Consider the following 22589-nt stretch of genomic DNA (forward strand, 5'->3'; position numbering starts at 1 on the left):
TCAAATACACACCATTATGGCAAGATACGCCATAGTATACAGAGATGATTATACAGTAGTATTTACTGTGTTCATCGAAGTGGCCTCCAACCTCAAATAATTTTAAAAAATGCATCCCGGTTTAGGCCAGAACAGGCAATATTTAGATGACTTGTCAGATAAATTACTACTCCACTCTGTATATTCCAGCTGCTATGGAAACTGGTTGCTAGTTCATATCCAGATTGCACACCCCCTTCATCTTCTGCAAGCTTTTTTCATTGATACTCGCAATTATCACGAATAATTTCCAAATAAATTAATTTTGAATTGATTGTAGGATAATGTGAAAGGTCTGAAGAACTACAATTCATTTTCCCTTTAGGGGGTGTCACTTTTCTCTTATTGGTTGTGTAATTTCATTCTTAGTACTAGCAAATGTATCCGTGCTTCGCTACGGTATTCTACATTGTATACGGATATTGAAGTAAATACTGAGCGTGCTGCAAATAAGATTGTTTTAAAATTGCATGTCTCTTAACGTTATCCGAGAAATAGCATGGGAAGGTGCCCATACGTTGTTTCCAATGTAAAGTGTGGGTTGCGGAGTTGTAATGATAACGGCAGGCTCACTTGCCTACTGCCATTCAAAATCGAGTTGGGAAGTTTACATTATAATTGCAGGCCCCATTGCCTACTGCACGGTCACAATCGATTTGGGGAGTTTTCGTTAAAACGGCAGGCCACTTTCCTACTTCCAGACATATTTCACTTGAGGAGTTTTTATTATAATTGTTACGGGGATACCCGTGGAATGCAGAGGTGAAAGAAGGTGCGGGATGGAATGGGTCTATCCACAATCAGAAACTGAACTTAATAATTTAACCGAAGGTTATATTTTCAATAGACAACAAGATTTAACAAATTTTCACTAGGTGAAATAACAATGAAAGTTCAGGTACAAGGTATAAGTTACAAATCAGAGCACTAAAGCACAACTTTTGGGATCTTTACATGTTCTGGGCTTCGAGCCCCAATTTGCAATCCTTGAACTACTAGCCCAACTATACCAAGGTACACATTTGTTCAAAGGGCAGAAAACTCCTTCATTCAAGGAGCACTTGCTCCCAACTTTTAACCTCAAGCCTCCCGGAGGCACTTTTCAAACACCAGAAAGAGCTGACCCGCTCTCAGTTTTCCAGGCCTATTAAAGGCAATACCACACTAAATTTCCATCAAGACACAACTTACACAAAATGAAACAGGGTACCTTGTACCCAGCCTACTAGGCCGTAGTAGAAAAATAATGGGTTAAGTAAATGGCCCAAAATGCAAAAATGAATGGAGGCGTGTACTTGCACTCCTAAATGAAACCTCTTAAAACCTAGGAGGCACTAAGCCGATGAAACAGGGGCTAGTCCCAAACTATGGAGGCGACTCGTATAATGAATGAATTTAACACATTAAGAAAGAGTAGAAAATCAGTTACCAAAATGTAGTCACCTCAAGACAAAATGAAGGGGAGCTCGAGAGGGTAAGGCACTCTCTATCCCCGATTTACAGTTAAAGATATTTGAAGTTTTACAAAAGCAACGGAAAATTACATGTTTGTAAGATCGGTTACATATTAAAGGTTTCGGACCTCCCCCGCGAGTTAAACTGCTGAGCTAGCAAGAAATCAAGATGTTAAACGGCCATTACCTTTCTGATGAGCAGCTGCCTGAAGGAAGAGGCGCTTCCCGCCTGCTGCTACACTTCCATACAGTATACTAGATGTTGTTCGAGTGTCCAAGAGCCGTGAAAATCAGCAGTTTTTATACACTCGGGGAAGATTCGAGACCTTTCATGAATAATTAGGCCACACCCACTTACTTTATTGGTTAGCTTCAAGTTACACATCAAAATCGAAGAAGAAAGACATGATTGGTCAAAAATTAATTAAAGAAATTCTGGATTGGCTAAGTTCAAAACTGGTGGAAAGAAAGATTAAATATTGCCAACCCGAAAATAAATTAGCAAAATTTAGTAAAGACAACACTTATGAATACACAAGTTCTTCAACAGAAGTTCTTTCACATCGCACCAGGGTGCATGATCATAGTTTTTGTAGAGACATCTATGAGAGAATGACCACACTTCTTGATAATTAGTAAACGAAAAACAGTTCGAAATTAACACAGTGACATCTTCTGAGAAACAGATGAGTTGATTCAGTTTTTAAAGTTCAGAGTTTCTCCTGTAGAGGAGGATTTATTGGCGCAAGATTCAAAATTGCGGCGTAGGGGTGCACCGCCCGGTACAATAATAACAGGCAACATCCTTACTACCAGTCAAAACTGAGTTGTGCAATTATCATTATAATGACAGGCCCTTTTCCTTCTGTCAGCCAGCTTACTGCCAGTCACACTGAGTCAGTGAGTTTCCATTAAAATAGCAGGCCACTATGCCTAATGTTAGTCACATTTTAGATGGTTACATTTGTTTATAATGGCAAGCACCCTTACCTACAACCAATCACATTCGGGTAGGGGAGTTTTGAAGAAAATTGCACGCTCCCTTGCCTTCTTCAAGTCAAATCGACAAGTGAATTATTCATTACATGACAATGGTAGGCCCTCCTTACTAATGCCAGTTACATAGAAGTTGGCGAAGGACTCCATTCCTACTGCCAGTCAAAGTCGGTGTGGGGAGTACTGATTACAATAGCAGACACACCCTTCCTTGATCGCTACAAATCGACATCAATGAATATACTGCATATAGATCTAAATACGAAAGTATATGCATGTTTAAATCATTGCAGAGCTTCATTTACAGATTAACTGCTGCTAAACGGTACGTCATATCGACAAAGGATTGGACCATAAGACGCAGTATTTAGCGGACTAAATGGCTGGTCCTATGATATTTTCTCGCATCTCGTCTATTCATGGGTCAGATTGAGTTAGAAACGTTGAATACGTTGCAATTTGTGTAAGATTATCTTACATTGCTTTACTTTTCGGATAATTATGTGACATAGCATTTGGCTCACATACGGGTATTGGTTGGACCAATGTTCGTGTAGAGTGTGATGATTCTATCTTTCCTGTAAGTAATTCAAAGTATGAATTATGCATGTAAAAATCAAATTTACTTAAAATCGAGAAATATAGACGAGTCTAAAGTATAAGGGATACAGATACGACACAAAGTCATAAGATCAAAGTTGAAGATCACTCCAAATTGAACGGAGATTGTGCCATCCGTTATGTGATAGGACTTCCCGTTTATCCCACGAAATACATCGAAACGAAGGTCTCCACCATCATTAAAATTGACTCGATATTTCGATATTCTTCGGGAAAAAGTGAGCAATTTAACGATCTTGGAAGTTTTCCGTCCATTACAGTCTAAAACGTAAAATATTGCCTAATTTTCAATTGTCTTCCTCGTCTGGCAGATTATGCCGCAATCTGAATTTTGAGTGAGGGGAGTGAAAATTAGGACTTTCAGGAAACTACACCAAAAATATGCAGATGATCATTATTACCCGTCAAACGTGTAGCTGTACGAAAACTTCACCAAAATAGTCAATGTACAGACACATGCAGTCGTTACGATTTTATTTATAAACATAGATAAGGAATCTGCTCCACGTACAACACCTTTTGGGCTACGTCCGCTGGACTTAACCTGCAAAACCGACCGTTCATCATATCTCAATTATTAAACCTCCTGTCGAAAAATGCACATGAGAAAAAAAATGTTTTAGAAATGGATTTCCATTAAGGATTGTAGATTTCCATTAATTTCGGATGTACTTATTTTGAGGGAGTGCAAAATCATAGTTTCGGTTTCGGATACACCCCCAGTAAATTTAGGTACTCAGAAATAATATTGGCCCTAAATCCTACTCAAGGACAGGTGGCTTCTTAATATCAAGTTTGGTAGAAATATATTCAGTGGTTTTCAGGTTATAAGAACTCACACAATCAAGCAGATAAACAGACAGACACCAAAGCTAAGAAATATGCAGACGGTCATTATTACACCTGAAACGGGTAACTGTACGGAAATTCCGCCAAAATAGTCAATGTACAGGCAGACGGTCGTTACGATTATATTAAGATAGATAGCAGATAAGCATGGGTTTTGATTTCGTATAAACCCCAGTCAGTTCAGGGATTTCGAAACATTATTTGCCCTAAAACCTACCCAAGGACAGGTAGATTCGAAATATGAAGTTTGGCTGGAAATCTAACCAGTAGTTTTCAAGTTATAGAAGGACAGACCGACAAACAGACACCAAAGCTAAAAATTATGCAGATGGTCATTATTACATCTGAAACGGATAACTCTACGGAAAAATCGCCAAAATTGTCAATTTACAGACACACGGTCGTTACGATTTTATTTGTATAGATACAGGGCATATTAAAAACGACAGAGTAATTATATAAGTGTACTTATTATCCTGCCAGTGTGTAATAGGCTACATCTCCCAGTTGGCACCACTCCAGCCTCTACCGTGCTGATCTTCATGTGAAAAATGTATGGAATATTTTGATCATTTTCCTGCTCACAGCTTCTTTCCCAGTATAATTTTTATGTACCGCTTGATTAGTGAACATTTCTCAACCAAAAATACAAGTTTTCTGAATGTCAACATTTCTGAAATGACAACATAATATGCTTATAAGTTTCGTGTTAATGACCTGCATATTCATACACAAATATCACGGCTATGGGGGATATCAACAACTACAATATTATTATATGATAATTTACTAAGCTTACCTTACAGAACCCGAACATATTCATTTCCTTCGTTGGGAGGAATGCAATTTGTACCTGCTATAATAAAAATAACTTTCCTCTAACCAAGAACCATAGTTTGTTACCACTTCTATAGTTTCAGCATGAGGCTTCACTGAACCCCATAACAGAACTGGTGTGCTCCTTCCATGATTATCTTGGGACCTGCTGAGGTTAAGTTCGACAACTTCATTGGCTTCCTTTTCTTCTACCTTGAAGCAACTTATGTTGAATGTGAGGACGTCCGTTTGTTTATGGTAGATGCTTCTTTACACAACAATACAGCTAAAATCTTTGTCACGGCAAGAACGAGACATTTCAGCTGCAGTCGAGCATTTGACCGTAACATGACATGAAATGTCATTTGACAGTACCAAGATTATAGCAGCTATTCACCGTAAACTCGAATCACGCGAGAAGCTACTGAAAATAAGCATCGCCTGAACAATATGAATTTAGAAGATGACTACAAAATCAGCAATTTTTGGGTGTTTGTTGTACACGTCAGAGTAGTATAATTGGACAGTTCGGGCGCCTCCTCCTCCCGCGGCGCGGGAAATTTGAATTTTGGCGGGAAATTTGAATTTTGGCGGGAGATTTGAATTTGTAAACAAAGCCACGTGCTTTTTGACAGCTGTCATCGACAACAACGCATCGCTAACCTCACTGCTGCCATCTTGACGGGCCTAAATCTCAGTGGTACCAACTTAACCTAACTAGCGTGAGGTAAACAAAGCCACGTGTTTTTTGACAGCCACGTGCTTTTTGACAGACAACAACGCATCGCTAACCTCAGTACTGCCATCTTGACGGGCCTAAACCTCAGTGGTACCAACTTAACCTAACTAGCGCGTGGTAAACAAAGCCACGTGCTTTTTGACAGCCACGTGCTTTTTTGACAGCTGTCATCCGCCATCTTTAAACCACAGAGCGCTGTGCTGCCCTCTTTATCGTAGTAGATGTAAAATTCGTCACCTGTCATCGGCAGTGCTGCCATCTTGGCGGGCCTAAACCTTAGTGCTACCAACTTAACCTCACTAGCTCGAGATAAACAAATCCACGTGCTTTTTGACAGCCACGTGCTTTTTTGACAGCTGTCATCCGCCATCTTTAATCCATAGATCACGGTGCTGCCCTCTTTAGCTACTTACCTTTGAAATGTGGTGGCGGATAATTTGAAAAATGCTTTTTGACAGCAGCTATCTTGCATCGCAAACCTCAGTGCAGCCCTCTTTAGCTAGATACCTGTGGTGGCAAACAATTCCACGTGACAGCAGCCATCTTTGAGCACAGTGCTACCCCTCTTTGTGGCGGCGGGAAATTCCACGTGCTCTTGTTTGGAAACAAATTCACGTGCTATTTTCTGACAGCTGTCATCCGCCATCTTGCATCACAAACCTCAGTGCTACACTCTTTAGTTGAAATGTGGTGGCGGCAAATTCTAAATGCTCTTGTTTGGAAACAAACCTATGCGCTTTTTTGACAGCTATCATCCGCCATCTTTAATCCAGAGAGCACCGTGATCATTCTATGTGGTGGCGGCAAATTCCACGTGCTTTACAAACCCATGTGCTTTCCTGACAGCTGTCATCCGCCATCTTTAATCCAGAGAGAACAGTGCTGCACTCTTTAGTTGAAATGTGGTGGCGGCAAATTCTACGTGCTCTTGTTTGGAAACAAACCTATGCGCTTTTCTGACAGCTGTCATCCGCTATCTTTAATCTAGAGAGAACAGTGCTGCACTCTATGTGGTGGCGGCAAATTCCACGTGCTCTTGTTTGGAAACAAATTCTACTCGCTCTTCAGCTGTCATCCACCATCTTTAATCAAGAGAGCACCGTGCTGCCCTCTTTGTGGTGGCGGATAATTTGAAAAAATTATTTTCGACAACCAGCCATCTTTAATCCAGAGAGAACAGTGCTGCCCTCTTTAGCTACTTACCTTTGAGGCGGTTAATTTGAAAAATTCTTTTCGACAGGCAGCCATCTTTAATCCAGAGAGAACAGTGCTGCCCTCTTTAGCTACTTACCTTTGAGGCGGTTAATTTGAAAAATGGTATTTAACAAGCTGCCATCTTTAATGAAAAGAGCATCGTGGTGCTATCTTGCGGGTAAATTTTACGTCACAGCTGTCATCCACCATCTTGCATTGCTAACCTTAGTGCTGCCCTCTTTAGCTACTTACCTTTGAAAAAAAATCTATTTGACAAGCTGTCACCCGCCGTCTTGCATCGCAAACCTCAGTGCTGCACTCTATGTGGTGGCGGATAATTTGAAAAAATCTTTTTGACAAGCAGCCATCTTTAATCAACAGAGCACCGTGCTGCCATCTTTAGCTACCGCCATCTTACATCGCTTACCTCGCTGCTGCACTCTTTAGTTGAAATGTGGTGGTGGTAAATTCGAACAAGTTTAATCACGCATCGGGAAAGCTAGAGTAAGCACGTGCTGCAGTGATGACGTCATCATGCATGTTTAGACTTGTCCGTTTTCTTAAGAGTAAGTCGGTGTAAAGCAATGCAATAAGTATGCATCATAAAAACAAGAGTTTGCATGTGCTGCAGTGATGACTTTATTGTGCATGTTTAAACCCGTTCGTTGACTAAAAGCTTTAGTCTTCGAGAAACAGTGATAGAGTGTGGAGTGCAAACATGACGAAAACATTAATAGTTGATGTGCAAGGCTTTAAAGTAAACGGAAACAAATTTGTGTTTAAAGAGGTGGCTGTGTTAGATTGCAGTGTGTTGTGGGCTCCAAAACTTGTTAGTTTAGTATTTAGTCCACCGTTCCCTTACTGTTTGCAAACAGATGAAGATAAAAAGCAGACTCAGTGGATTGAAAACAATTTAGGTTTGAAGTGGGAAGAAAAAGGAATACCTTATCGTTTTCTACCTTTAATGATGAATGCACATTTGTCAACAGCGGATCTTGTTCTTTTAAAGGGTTGTGAAAAGAAAGAATGGTTGCGTGATTTTCTACCATCATGTGAAGTTATCGACATGCATGAATTGGGGTGCCCATCATTTAAAACTCTTCCGAAAGAGCATAGCAGAGAAACAAGTAAACAGTCTTTACAACATGTATGCATGCTCTTTGATTGGTTGTGTCGCAGTGCATGCCGGGAAGTGAACAACATAATGTAAAGTGCAGTGTCGAAATAACCTTAGTGTAAAATAAACATTTCTTGAGTAAAGACATGTCATTTCTAACAGATACTAAGTGTAACGCAATTGAAAAGGCGATCGTAAAGTTTTATGCATGCAAAAAGAAACTAAACACTTTTACTGAAGAAGAGTTAAATGCATTACCAAAGGCATTTTTGGTTAATGTAGCTGCGAATGCTGTAAAGAAGATTTGGGATAAAGTGCCTCGTGAGTGGACTCAAGATCCTGTTTTGTCAGAGCTCCAAACATGTAGTTTACATCATGAACACGTGAATTTAGGTAGAAGACCTTCTGTGAGACAGTGCCGTACATGTCAACTAATTAAACTGTATCACGGACCTAAAACTAATGACTTGTCTTCGCTTATAAACACTTATCATGGCTGTGGAGAGAGTAAACAAGGAAAAGGTGAAGAAACGTGCTGGGAGAAAGATGAGGAAGCATGTTGGGCGTGGACTCATCAATAGAGTGATTGATCTTCTTTTCTTCGTGCTTCATCTCCTCTGCGGCCCTAAAACACGTTCGCCTGACACGTAGTTACATGCTGCCTGCATAGAGTATGTCGTGTAGCTGTTAAAATCTGCTTCGTAAAGTTATGCTGTGTGTGTGTGTGTGTGTGTGTGTGTGTGTGTGTGTGTGTGTGTGTGTGTGTGTGTGTTATTACCTAGTGCTTTAGCTGCTCAGAAGAATATAGCAGCACTTGTCGTTGTTGGTGCAATAAAACGATAACTGAGTGACAAAGACCGTAAAATAAACAAAGGATAAAAATATATATATTCTAAAATAAATATGAATTGTCAAAATATATTACAGGTGTTGTTTAATCCTACAGCATGTCCTAGTGACTTAGAAGAAAGGAAACGTAGAGGATTAAAAGAAAACACACATAAGATTTAAAGTACATCCTCTTTATTAATCCATGAATTAAAGCTGTTACTAAAACCAAGCCATTTAACATTCAGTTTATTGCCACGACGTCGCATAACACGTTCAAATAAATAGTGATCAGGATATTTTGTTTTCTGCAGTTCTTCGATGTAGAATCCTCCTTCAATAGGCTGTCCTCTGAGATCGCGAAGTAAATACTTAACTGGATTAGTAAGCTTAACACTTCTGATTTGAAAAATTTCAGTGCTCCAGTTAGGTGTGTATCCTTTTGCAAAGATAGACTTGTGTTTGCTGATGCGAACGAAATCACCTTCTTTAAAGCGATGACGACGTGGATCAGCTGTTTTAATTACAAGATGAATAGCATCTAGACGAGGTGTATTCTTTGTAACAAGACGTGGCTTTGTTCCGATAGTGCGATGAGGTGTATCGTTGTAGGTAGATAAAAGTCTAGGTAGCAGATCAATCCAACGATATGAACCTTGCGCTGTAAATTCTCGCCACATCATTGTTTTGAGTGTACGATTAAAGCGTTCTACAACACTTGCCTTGAGATTGCTGAACGTAGAGTAGTGTTGAATGCCAAGTAACTTGAGGTAAGAAGAAAAATCCTTGTTGTAAAACTCTTTACCTTGATCAGTTTGAAGAAGCCTTGGGCAGCGTTTCGATTCTTCAACAATATGTTTAAATGCTTCTTTAACTTGAGCTGCTGTTTTAGAACGCACGGGTTGTGCAAAAGCAAACTTTGAGTACACATCGATAACAGTAAGTAGATACTTACACCCCTTATTACTAGAGGCATATGGAATCATTTCTACTAAGTCTGCTTGCCAGAGATCATCTTTTCCTCGTGTAATAACGCGTCTGCGACAGTAGATGCGACGTGCTGGTTTATGTAACTCATGTGCGATGCTTACCTTTACAGGTGAGATCTTCTCTTGACGAGCCATTACAAAATAATACCGGCATAACGTAGTTCTCTTTCTATTTCTAGAATTTCTGATCCGTGACCAGTGTGACCAGCCTCTTGCGATGCTCTTAAAAGTTGTAATCGTTCAACGAGTAAGTTTGGGTCATTCCAGTATCTTACATCCACATACGGCAACAAAGGCTTGTAGATAACGTCTAGACTACGTGCAGTCGGAAACAGCTTAGAAATAAACTCACGATACTTGTAACTCTTATTCGCATTTACAGCTTCTGTTCTCTTGTAATTACGTCGTGTTGCGTCAGTAGCAAAAAGTATTGCTTTATACTTTTATAGTCATCTTGTAAAATTATATTCTTGTCAGGTATTCGTGAGAAAAGAAGTTCTAAGAGTCCTTTCGTAGGTTTATAGGTACCGGTAACACCTTTTACAATGAGTCTGTTGCTATTAATCTTAACATTTGAATTTCCTATCCGGAAACAGTCATCTTCGTAGCGAATACCGTAGGTAGTGTCAGTTTGTCCTGTAAAAAGTTTTTTCTATATAAGGTGCAAAGAGAGATCCATAGGTATCTTGAATAAAAGTTCTAAACTGATTGCGATACTCTGGTATAATCATAACCTCAGACAAAGATGGTAGATTTTGCGTCGATGTAGTAGGTGTTTCAGCAATAACATCTGTAGTTAAAAACTCAACACGCTTAGATGGTGATGTATCATAAGTTATTCTTCTTCCTTATCTTCCTCTTCTTGATCTACATCCTGCTTCTTCTCTTCCGTATCTTCTTCATGCTTTTCTTCTTCATGCTTCTCTTTATGATATGATGTTTGCATAGAAGCAAAACTTGAAGTAGACTGCGGTAATGAAGTAGAATTAAAAATTTCTTTGAGTGGTGTATTAGTTGTGTTTTTGAAAATAAATCCGTGTCTGCTTGAATACGTTTAAGCTCTTTAAATTTCCGTCGAATATTGTTTCGAGCTTGGATGATATGTTTTGTGATCTCCTTGCTAGATGTTAACATGATGGTGGTTTTTAATCAAGTAGTTACTGTAATTCTGTGTTAATGCATATAAAATGATCGAAACCCATGCGATATCGTCCATGCTGTACATCACTTTCTTTATCAATAACTAAAAAGCTGTAACGGTGTAATGACCAACATTTAGCACACATACGTTTAAAGTCATCGAATGTCATATCAGTGTTAACATGATCGTTATACACATGTCGCATGTTGCGCTCATCTTGCCGAAAAAGCACAATAACATTTGCGTTGTCGCGTATCAACTGCTTAGGCACACGAGAATAGGTTTGGCACAAATAGATGCAATCAACATAATTATGCCGACCCATACTAAAGAATGCACGAATAACGTTTTGCTGTTCTGTTGCGACATCATCAAAGATCATAAGAGAATTAGGAAGCACATCGTCTGGTGATGGTACTTGCTCATGTGAATTAAATTTAAAATATCTTCTTCCATCTTTAACTCGATCGTGCATTACAGTTTGTAGAATAGTATATAGCGGCTGATAGAGTGACTTTGCGAAAACGTAAATATTCTCGAAGCGTACACCATTTACAGAAGTAATAAGTGTGAGTAAAAGATTTGTTTTACCGCATCCCGACGGACCTGATATAATACATCGAACAGTAAAAGGAAACAACGTTCCATGACGTTTTCCTGTAGTTGTACTAGAACTAGGTAAGAGATGTGGTACAATGTCGGTAACAGGTAGCGTGTCTTGCTGCTTTATAATCTTCATGATAACTGAATCATAAAGTACGTAATAGTAATATATATATTAAACGAAACAAGAGGCAACGGTTAGTTTATGATTTGCTCTTGACTAGTAAAGTCGTGTCCAGCATGGTGAAACAACGATATCCAAACGACATGAAGAAGAAGAAGAAAGTAAAAACTGTTGGATGGAAAGATGTTATAAAGGCTGCGCAAAAAGCTATTCGAGGGGAATACAATCCTCGTGTAGCTATTACTAAGGCGTTACGCGCAGCAAGAGCGAGAATTTCTCCAAAGTGCAGAGCAATATTTAGTAAACGTGCGCGAATTATTCCTGTACCAAAACGAGGAGGATTTCTTCCTGCGCTGTTTGCTGGCTTAGCAGCTTTAGGGTCATTGCTAGGTGGTGCTAGTGCTGTAGCGAGAACTGTCAAAGCTGTAGAAGAAGCGAAACAACAGTTGAAAGAGAGTGAACGTCATAACAAGACGATGGAGGCAATTGCGTTACGAGGCAAAGGTGTGAACATGAAGCTAGCGCCATACAAGAAAGGGCTTGGTATCTACATTTCTCCAAAAAACGCCTACTGAATGCACTGCCATATCGAGCTCTAACGCATGATGAAGTTTTTACGTTTGCTAAACAACTAGGAATTCATTATTTTCGAGGAGTGTATATGCGCGATCAACTACCAGTACGTCCACGTGAACGTGAAAGTGCCGTAATTAACTTGGACGACAGTCGTGGACCTGGAACTCATTACGTTGCTTATGTAAAACGTAAATCTAAAGTATGGTATTTTGATAGCTATGGAGATTTACCTCCTCCTTTTGAGCTCATACGTTATTTCGGAAGCAGTGCAGACATTGTTTACAATAAAAACCGTGTGCAAAACTTTAATACACGCATGTGCGGACGATTATGTCTTATGTTCTTATATCAAACCCAGACAGTAGAGAAAGTGTATTAGTGTCTACGTGATGACGAACAGTGAAAGAACGTTTGCTGTACGTGGAGAAGGACCTGAAACAACCGTCTATTTTAATCCACCAATCGAACTTGGTTATCAGCCGCATAGTCTTGGACTGTATCGTTTGAAAGCTACAATAAAATCTATAATGTGCGTGATGGTTTAAACAAGTTCTATTACGATGAGTATGTGCTAACACTACCCTCAGGTAAGTATACAGTAGATGATATTCACGACTATATTGAAAGTACGTTAATTGATCAGTTTGGGGAAGATAGTTTTAGTAATCATAATTACAAGTTCTCAATCACTATAAGCAACATTACACATAAATGTGTTATTGAATCATCATTTAAGATTGACTTCAAATCATAACCTGATTCGATTGGACCACTGCTTGGATTTTCATCGAGGGAGCTCCTACCGAACGTACGTTACGAGTCTGATCAACCTATACAACTCTTCGATGATTATAATGTGAACATTACTTGTAATATTATTACAGACTTGAATAGTAATCTACAACCTTCGCACGTCCTGCACGACTTTATTGTTACAGAGGAACGTGGATATACTATTTGTGAGAAACCAGCAGTAGTTCTTTATCATCCTGTGGCTGTAAAACACATTAGCAACATTACTCTTAGACTTGTAAATAAACATAATCAGCTTATTCATTTATATCAGCACGCGTACGTAGCTTACAAACTACATCTTAAACCAGTATGAAAACCATCTATAAAACACGGTGTACATTCCGAAGACATACTACATGTGTGCAGAGACTCATCGAGTTAACAGATACCCATAAGCAGATACTCCAAGATTTAGGATATACACTACTAGAACAGAATGGAAGAAATGCTAGACATTACGAATACAGTAGAAAGTCGTGAAGGTGTAGTACGAAGTGAGCTTCATTCCTATCAACCTTTTACGTTTGGATTAAATAACAATGATGAAATTCATTTTATTATTAATCAACAAGATGTTTACACCTTACCACACGAAAGCTACCTCTATATTGAAGGACGATTAGAAAAGTCGGATGGAAGTGGACCAAGCACTTCACAACTAAACAACCATGCTCTAGCTTTTCTCTTTTCTGAAGCGCGATATGAAGTAAATAATGTTGAAATAGATCGAACGAAGAATGTTGGCATTACAAGTGCAATGAAACTCTACCCTTCTTTCTGTGATGAAGAAAGTAATCTTTTGCGGATGGCTGGATGGTGTCCAAAAGCTACTAACAACTGGATGATTAATGAGGATGGAACTTTTACGGGTATGTTATCACTGAAACATATTTTTGGATTCGCAGAAGACTTTACACGTATTATAATCAACGCAAAACAAGAGCTTATTCTAATTCGTGATCGAACTGATTACAATTCTTTTAAAGCAGTAGAAACACCTGTAGAATCGAAAATAAGACTGCATCGTATACTGTGGCGGATTCCACATGTAACCTTATCTGATCGTGAAAAACTCCGATTGCTCAAGATTGTAGAAAATGATACACCATTACCTATACGTTTTAGAAGTTGGGAGCTGCGTGAATATCCTGTGTTACCACCTACAAACAAGCATAGCTGGGCTGTTAAAACATCACGTTTTACTGAGAAGCCCTTGTACATTATTTTTGGATTTCAAACTAATCGTAAATTCAATCACGAAAAAGATAGCTCACTGTTTGATCACTGCAAATTAAGACACGTTAGACTATATCTCAACGGAATTTCGTATCTCTACGAAAACATCGACATTAACTTTGAGAAAAATAAGTTTGGGATGCTCTATGACATGTTTTGTAAATTTCAATCATCGTATTATCAGAAGGAAGATCGTCCGCTATTTACACCTCAAGAATTTAAAAATAAAGCACCGATTGTAGTTATAGACTGCTCTTATCATGAAGAATCTATAAAAGAATCTCCAGTTGATATTCGTTTAGAATTTGAAACATCTGAAAACATTCCTGCTAACACAGCAGCCTATTGTCTTATTATTCATATGAGTGATGTTACTTACCATCCGCTAACGAATATTGTTACGAGACTATAAATAAGAATAGATCTTTATCATTTTCATTAGTGTGTGCTTCGACATCGTACGCTATGGAACAAAACTGTAAATGTGCATGCTGTTTGCATGCTCATACGCAACATCTTATTTATGTTTCACGAGTGAGTGAGGCTATTAAGATGTTCTATAAACGTAGATCGTCGATGCCGAAACATCTTATTCAATACTTACCACCAGGATTTTTATATACGTACGCTGCTTCTTACGTACATAATTTTTGGGACATCCTTCCTCTACACAGTAAGATGTCAATCGAAGTAGCTTTATGCAGAACTTGTGAACGACATTACAAGCATCGAGGAGAAAATGGTGATGATGATTGGGATGGACCAAATCCGAGGATTGAACACTGTACACAGTGTATGAATGAACTTTCTCTAGTACCTCATGATGATGATGATGATGATTCCGAAAAGAAATAACAGTAAGGTAAGAAGTATATGATCTTCTCTGTAAAGCATAACATACTTAGTATAATATATTTCTAAATGCTTTGTTTAATTTGAATGTTGCAGGAGGCATTTCAGAAGCATACGTTGTTAAGAAGCACACCAACCTTGTCAGCAGCAAAAACGAACACCGTTGTAGTACATTTGTAAATAAATATTTGATCGCATTCAAAAAATGTTGTACTTATTGCTTTGCTTTACACCGACTTACTCTTAAGAAAAACGATCAGGTCTAAACATGCACAATGACGTCATCACTGCAGCACGTGCTTACTCTAGCTTTCCCGATGCATGTTTAAACTTGTTCGAATTTACCGGTACCACATCCCTTTACAGCGACTTACTCTTAAGAAAACGGACAAGTCTAAACATGCATGATGACGTCATCACTGCAGCACGTGCTTACTCTAGCTTTCCCGATGCGTGATTAAACTTGTTCGAATTTACCACCACCACATTTCAACTAAAGAGTGCAGCAGCGAGGTAAGCGATGTAAGATGGCGGTAGCTAAAGATGGCAGCACGGTGCTCTGTTGATTAAAGATGGCTGCTTGTCAAAAAGATTTTTTCAAATTATCCGCCACCACATAGAGTGCAGCACTGAGGTTTGCGATGCAAGATGGCGGGTGACAGCTTGTCAAATAGATTTTTTTCAAAGGTAAGTAGCTAAAGAGGGCAGCACTCAGGTTAGCAATGCAAGATGGTGGATGACAGCTGTGACGTAAAATTTACCCGCAAGATAGCACCACGATGCTCTTTTCATTAAAGATGGCAGCTTGTTAAACATAATTTTTCAAATTAACCGCCTCAAAGGTAAGTAGCTAAAGAGGGCAGCACTGTTCTCTCTGGATTAAAGATGGCTGCCTGTCGAAACGAATTTTTCAAATTAACCGCCTCAAAGGTAAGTAGCTAAAGAGGGCAGCACTGTTCTCTCTGGATTAAAGATGGCTGGTTGTCGAAAATAATTTTTTCAAATTATTCGCCACCACAAAGAGGGCAGCACGGTGCTCTCTTGATTAAAGATGGTGGATGACAGCTGAAGAGCGAGTAGAATTTGTTTCCAAACAAGAGCACGTGGAATTTGCCGCCACCACATAGAGTGCAGCACTGTTCTCTCTAGATTAAAGATGCGGATGACAGCTGTCAGAAAAGCGCATAGGTTTGTTTCCAAACAAGAGCACGTAGAATATGCCGCCACCACATTTCAACTAAAGAGTGCAGCACTGTTCTCTCTGGATTAAAGATGGCGGATGACAGCTGTCAGAAAAGCACGTGGGTTTGTAAAGCAAGTGGAATTTGCCGCCACCACATAGAGTGCAGCACTGTTCTCTCTGGATTAAAAATGGCGGATGACAGCTGTCAGAAAAGCACATGGGTTTGTAAAGCACGTGGAATTTGCCGCCACCACATGGAATGATCACGGTGCTCTCTGGATTAAAGATGGCGGATGATAGCTGTCAAAAAAGCGCATAGGTTTGTTTCCAAACAAGAGCATTTAGAATTTGCCGCCGCCACATTTCAACTAAAGAGTGTAGCACTGAGGTTTGTGATGCAAAATGGCGGATGACAGCTGTCAGAAAATAGCACGTGAATTTGTTTCCAAACAAGAGCACGTGGAATTTCCCGCCGCCGCAAAGAGGGGTAGCACTGTGCTCAAAGATGGCTGCTGTCACGTGGAATTGTTTGCCACCACAGGTATCTAGCTAAAGAGGGCAGCACTGAGGTTTGCGATGCAAGATGGCTGCTGTCAAAAATAATTTTTCAAATTATCCGCCACCACATTTCAAAGGTAAGTAGCTAAAGAGGGCAGCACTGTGCTCTATGGATTAAAGATGGCGGATGACAGCTGTCAAAAAAGCACGTGGCTGTCAAAAAGCACGTGGAATTGTTTATCTCGAGCTAGTGAGGTTAAGTTGGTAGCACTAAGGTTTAGGCCCGCCAAGATGGCAGCACTGCCGATGACAGGTGACGAATTTTACATCTACTGCGATAGAGAGGGCAGCACAGCGCTCTGTGCTTTAAAGATGGCGGATGACAGCTGTCAAAAAAGCATGTGGCTGTCAAAAAGCACGTGGCTTTGTTTACCACGCGCTAGTTAGGTTAAGTTGGTACCACTGAGGTTTAGGCCCGTCAAGATGGCAGTACTGAGGTTAGCGATGCGTTGTTGTCTGTCAAAAAGCACGTGGCTCTTAAAAAACACGTGGCTTTGTTTACCTCACGCTAGTTAGGTTAAGTTGGTACCACTGAGGTTTAGGCCCGTCAAGATGGCAGTACTGAGGTTAGCGATGCGTTGTTGTCGATGACAGCTGTCAAAAAGCACGTGGCTTTCTTTACAAATCTGTCAAAAAGCACGTGGCTTTGTTTATCTCGTGCTAGTGAGGTTAAGTTGGCACTACTGAGGTTTAGGCCCGTCAAGATGGCAGTACTGAGGTTAGCGATGCGTTGTTGTCTGTCAAAAAGCACGTGGCTGTCAAAAAACTAGCTAAACCTGATCATGTTACGAAGACTTGCTTCAATACAAGCTAAAACAGAGCGAATGCTAAAGGGCCTAAGTAGGAACCGACCCGTTGATTTCATCATTAGACTATGTTTTTCTTGTTCCTCGTACTGCGAACCGAGGTACTGGGCAGAAAAGTTTTTGTCCGTTTTGCTCTACGATGCATCGCTTTCGAGATATTCAACATTTTGCATTTAAGCCCCAAATTTAATGAATCTAACTAGCACGACGCGTTAGCCTCTAAGCTAAGAGCAGCAGCCATCTTGCGCAAGCACCCTTAAGGCGTCTCATAAGGAGACGTGTATAGCCGCCATCTTGTGTCCGCCATCTTGCGCAAGCATCCTTAGGGCGTCTCTAGCCATCTTGTGCAAGGACCCTTAAGCCGCCTAATAAGAGCAGCCGCCATCTTGCGCAAGCATCACTAGGGCGTCTCATAAGGAGCCTTGTATAACCGCCATCTTGCGCAAGCATCCCAAGGGCGTCTCATAAGAATCTGCGTATAGCAGCCATCTTGCTTAAGCACCCTTAAGGAGTCATGTATAGCCGCCATCTTATGCAATTAGCGTCGAGAGAGGACTGCTGTAGAATTTTTCTTTTTAAATTATCCACCACCACATTTCAAAGGTATCTAGCTAAAGATGGCAGCACTGCGTATGACAGGTGACGAATTTACATCTACTACGATAAAGAGGGCAGCACGGTGCTCTCTGGATTAAAGATGGCGGATGACAGCTGTCAAAAAAGCACGTGGCTATGTTTACCAAACAAGAGCACGTGGAATTTGCCGCCACCACATTTCAAACTAAAGAGGGCAGCACTATGCTCTGTTGATTAAAGATGGCGGATGGTAGCTGACAAAAAAGCACGTGAGTTTGTTTCCAAACAAGAGCACGTGGAATTTTTCAATTTGCCGCCACCACATTTCAAAGGTATCTAGCTAAAGATGGCAGCACGGTGCTCTCTTGATTAAAGATGGTGGATGATAGCTAGCAGAACTTTTCAAATTGCCCGCTACTACGTGCTTAAGGTAGTAGCCATAAGGAGGGCAGCACAGTGTTCTGTGGATTAAAGATGGCGGATGACAGGTGATGAAATTACCCGCATGATAGCAGCACGGTGCTCTGTTGATTAAAGATGACGGATGTCACCTGCCAAAAAAGCACATGGCTTTGTTTCCAAACAAGAGCACGTGGAATTTGCCGCCACCACATTTCAAACTAAAGAGGTCAGCACTGTGCTCTATAGATTAAGGATGGTAGATGACAGCTGTCAAAAAAGCACGTGAGTTTGTTTCCAAACAAGAGCACGTGGAATTTTTCAATTTGCCGCCACCACATAGAGGGCAGCACGGTGCTCTCTTGATTAAAGATGGCTGCTGTCATGTGGAATTGCCTGCCACCACATTTCAAAGGTAAGTAGCTAAAGAGGGCAGCACGGTGCTCAAAGATGGCTGCTTCAAAAAAAGCATTTTTCAAATTATCCGCCACCACATTTCAAAGGTAAGTAACTAAAGAGGGCAGCACTGTGCTCTATAGATTAAAGATGGTGGATGACAGCTGCACGTAGATTTGTTTATCTCACGCTAGTGAGGTTAAGTTGGTAGCACTAAGGTTTAGGCCCGCCAAGATGACAGCACTGCCGATGACAGGTGAAGAATTTAACATCTACTACGATAAAGAGGGCAGCACAGTGCTCTGTAGTTTAAAGATGGCGGATGACAGCTGTCAAAAAGCACGTGGCTTTGTTTACCACGCGCTAGTTGGGTTAAGTTGGTAGCACTAAGATTTAGGCCCGCCAAGATGTCAGCACTGCCGATGACAGGTGACGAATTTTACATTTACTACGATAAAGAGGGCAGCACAGTGCTCTGTAGTTTAAAGATGGCGGATGACAGCTGTCAAAAAAGCACGTGGCTGTCAAAAGAGCACGTGGCTTTGTTTACCACGCGCTAGTTAGGTTAAGTTGGTACTACTGAGGTTTAGGCCCGTCAAGATGGCAGTACTGAGGTTAGCGATGCGTTGTTGTCTGTCAAAAAGCACGTGGTTGTCAAAAAACACGTGGCTTTGTTTATCTCGCGCTAGTTAGGTTAAGTTGGCACTACTGAGGTTTAGGCCCGTCAAGATGGCAGTACTGAGGTTAGCGATGCGTTGTTTTCGATGACAGCTGTCAAAATGCACGTGGCTTTGTTTACAAATCTGTCAAAAAGCACGTGGCTTTGTTTATCTCGTGCTAGTGAGGTTAAGTTGGCACTACTGAGGTTTAGGCCCGTCAAGATGGCAGTACTGAGGTTAGCGATGCGTTGTTGTCTGTCAAAAAGCACGTGGCTGTCAAAACACACGTGGCTTTGTTTACCTCACGCTAGTTAGGTTATGTTGGCACTACTGAGGTTTAGGCCCGTCAAGATGGCAGCAGTGAGGTTAGCGATGCGTTGTTGTCGATGACAGCTGTCAAAAAGCACGTGGCTTTGTTTACAAATTCAAATCTCGCGCCAAAATTCAAATCTCCCGCCAGAATTCAAATTTCCCGCCAAAATTCAAATTTCCCGCGCCGCGGGAGGAGGAGGAGGCCGCCGAACTGTCCAATTTACACTACTGATGGATACTATGATGCAAAGAATCGTCGCATAAATGGTGTGGGAATACCTGCGAATAGTAATGATGCTGCTAATAAAAGCTATCTTCAGCTGCTTCCACAGTTAGACAGTGAAGGATATGATGTAAAAAGGAAACGCATCATCAACGTGGCCGATCCCGTGAATGATCAAGACGCTTGCACAAAACACTTTGTTTCTCGAGAAATAAGCAAGAATGGGAACCTTAGGGACAAAGCCCTTTATATGAATGCGTTAAGATTAGCGGATGTAGCAGATCCGGTTGATGCCCAGGATATATGCACAAAACATTTTCTTACGAGTGAGATCGATAAAGTGTGTACAATTACGGAAGAGTAGTTGAAATGACAAACAGAAGAAGGTTGACTGATGTTGGAGACCCTGTCAATTCCCATGACGTTGCAACGAAACGATTTGTAGATAGCAGATTATCTCTTTACATTAAATCCTTGCCGTCTAATTTTCTCGTACAACTAATGAGTAGAAAAGTAGAAGATAAGACAGCAAGAAAGTATGTGCTGGCAAGTGGACTTAGCGAATTTATAATGCCGTACGATGGATCTATTCACATTCTAACATATCAACCGGACGATAAACATCTGATAATTAGGGAGAATGAGGAAGAGTTTTTTTAACTTTATCGATGGAGCTGTTAAAGGAGAAGATAAATTTACATTTCTCCTTAAGCTGACGGTGGAGGAGGTAAGTGAAGGAAAAACTATTAACGATTTTCCCTTGTACATTATGATGGAATATTCAGCGGTTATTCCTGTAGGCTAACGCTGGAGGAAACAGTTTAGATAAATAGATGTATGCTAGAGTGTGTAGCATCAGTTGATAGTGTTGAGTCAACGTGTACAGAGCATTATGGGGAAGCAACGCTTTACGAAGAAGAAGAAGAAGAAGAAGAGAGGAGGACTTCGCGATATTGTGCATGCAGCACGTATCGCCTACCAAGGTGAAAAAATCAACAAGTAGCGCTAAGAAAAGCTCTTCGTGCGGCAAAAGCTCGCGTAAGTCCAAAGAGAAAATTACTTTTCCGAAAACGCGCTCGAATTATTCCGGTACCAAAACGAGGAGGATTTCCACCCGCTCTTTTTGCCGGACTCGCCGCTCTAGGCTCACTACTGGGTGGAGCGAATGCTGTAGCAAGAACAGTAAAAGCCGTTGAAGAGGCTAAACAGCAATTAAAGGAAAGTGAAAGGCATAACAAGACGATGGAAGCAATCGCATTAAGAGGTAAAGGGGTGAACTTGCGTCTAGCGCCCTACAAAAAAGGTTTAGCCACCAGGAGGTGGAAAAGTTTGCAAAACGTTTAAAAATACGTTTCTTTCGGGGTGTATTCATGCGTGATGCTCTACCGAAACATGTGCATAAAAACGAAAGTGGTATCGTCAACCTGGACAAAAGTTCAGGACCAGGAACGCATTATGTAGCCTATGTTAAGCGGGGACATAGAGTGCGCTATGTTGACAGTTATGGAAACCTGCCTCCTCCTGCTGAACTCGTCCGCTATTTTGGGAGCAGTGCAAAGATAGAGTACAACGTGGATCGTTTGCAACGCTTCAACTCCTCTGAATGTGGCCGTCTCTGTCCTAGGTTTCTATATGAAGCCCAGCGCCGACAGTAGGACTGTTAGTGTACGCGTGATGTCAGGTGCGGCTAGAACATTCACGGTAAGAGGAAAAGGAGCGGAAACAACAGTATACTTTAATCCGCCTATTCAACTGGGATGTCAACACTACGAACTAGGCCTTATTGCATTCGAAGCACACAACAAGATTTACAACGTTTACGAGGGAAAAAATAAATTCTACTATGACGAATATGTGTTAACCTTTCCTCCAGGAACCTACTCCGTAGAAGATATTAAGAACAGAATTCAAGAGGTACTGGTCCGGCAATTTAAAATCGACGATTTTATTAGTAAGAAGCGATACTTTGATCTTACGGCGAGCAACGTTACTCACAAGTGTAGTATACGATCTTCATATAAAATTGATTTCGAAACACAGGAAGATTCTATCGGTCCTCTGCTGGGATTTTCTAAGCGAACGCTAGAGGGAGGTACGGTGCACGAGTCGGATCAGCCTATAAAACTGTTAGAAGATCATCACGTAACTGTTTCGTGTAACATCATCACAGACGTCTTTACTAATCATCAGCCGAGTCACACGCTATATCAGTTCATCATTACCGAGCCCGGTGGCTTTACTATTCGAGAGAGACCTAACATTGTACTTTACCATCCCGTGAGTGTGACGAGTGTCAGCGACATTACACTTCGGCTAGAAAACGGAGCAAACAATCTTATTAACCTCGACCCGCAGACGGACGTGGCCTACACACTACATCTGAAGCCATCATGAAAGTAGTGTACAAAAGAATGCGACCGTCTACCGATCGTCTCACTTGTGCTCGGCAAGCGTTTACACTCACACGTGTTAACAGAGAGATACTGAAGAAACTAGGATATACGCTAC

This window comes from Anabrus simplex, chromosome 5 (genome assembly GCF_040414725.1).
Source record: "Anabrus simplex isolate iqAnaSimp1 chromosome 5, ASM4041472v1, whole genome shotgun sequence".
Taxonomy (NCBI): Eukaryota; Metazoa; Arthropoda; class Insecta; order Orthoptera; family Tettigoniidae; genus Anabrus; species Anabrus simplex.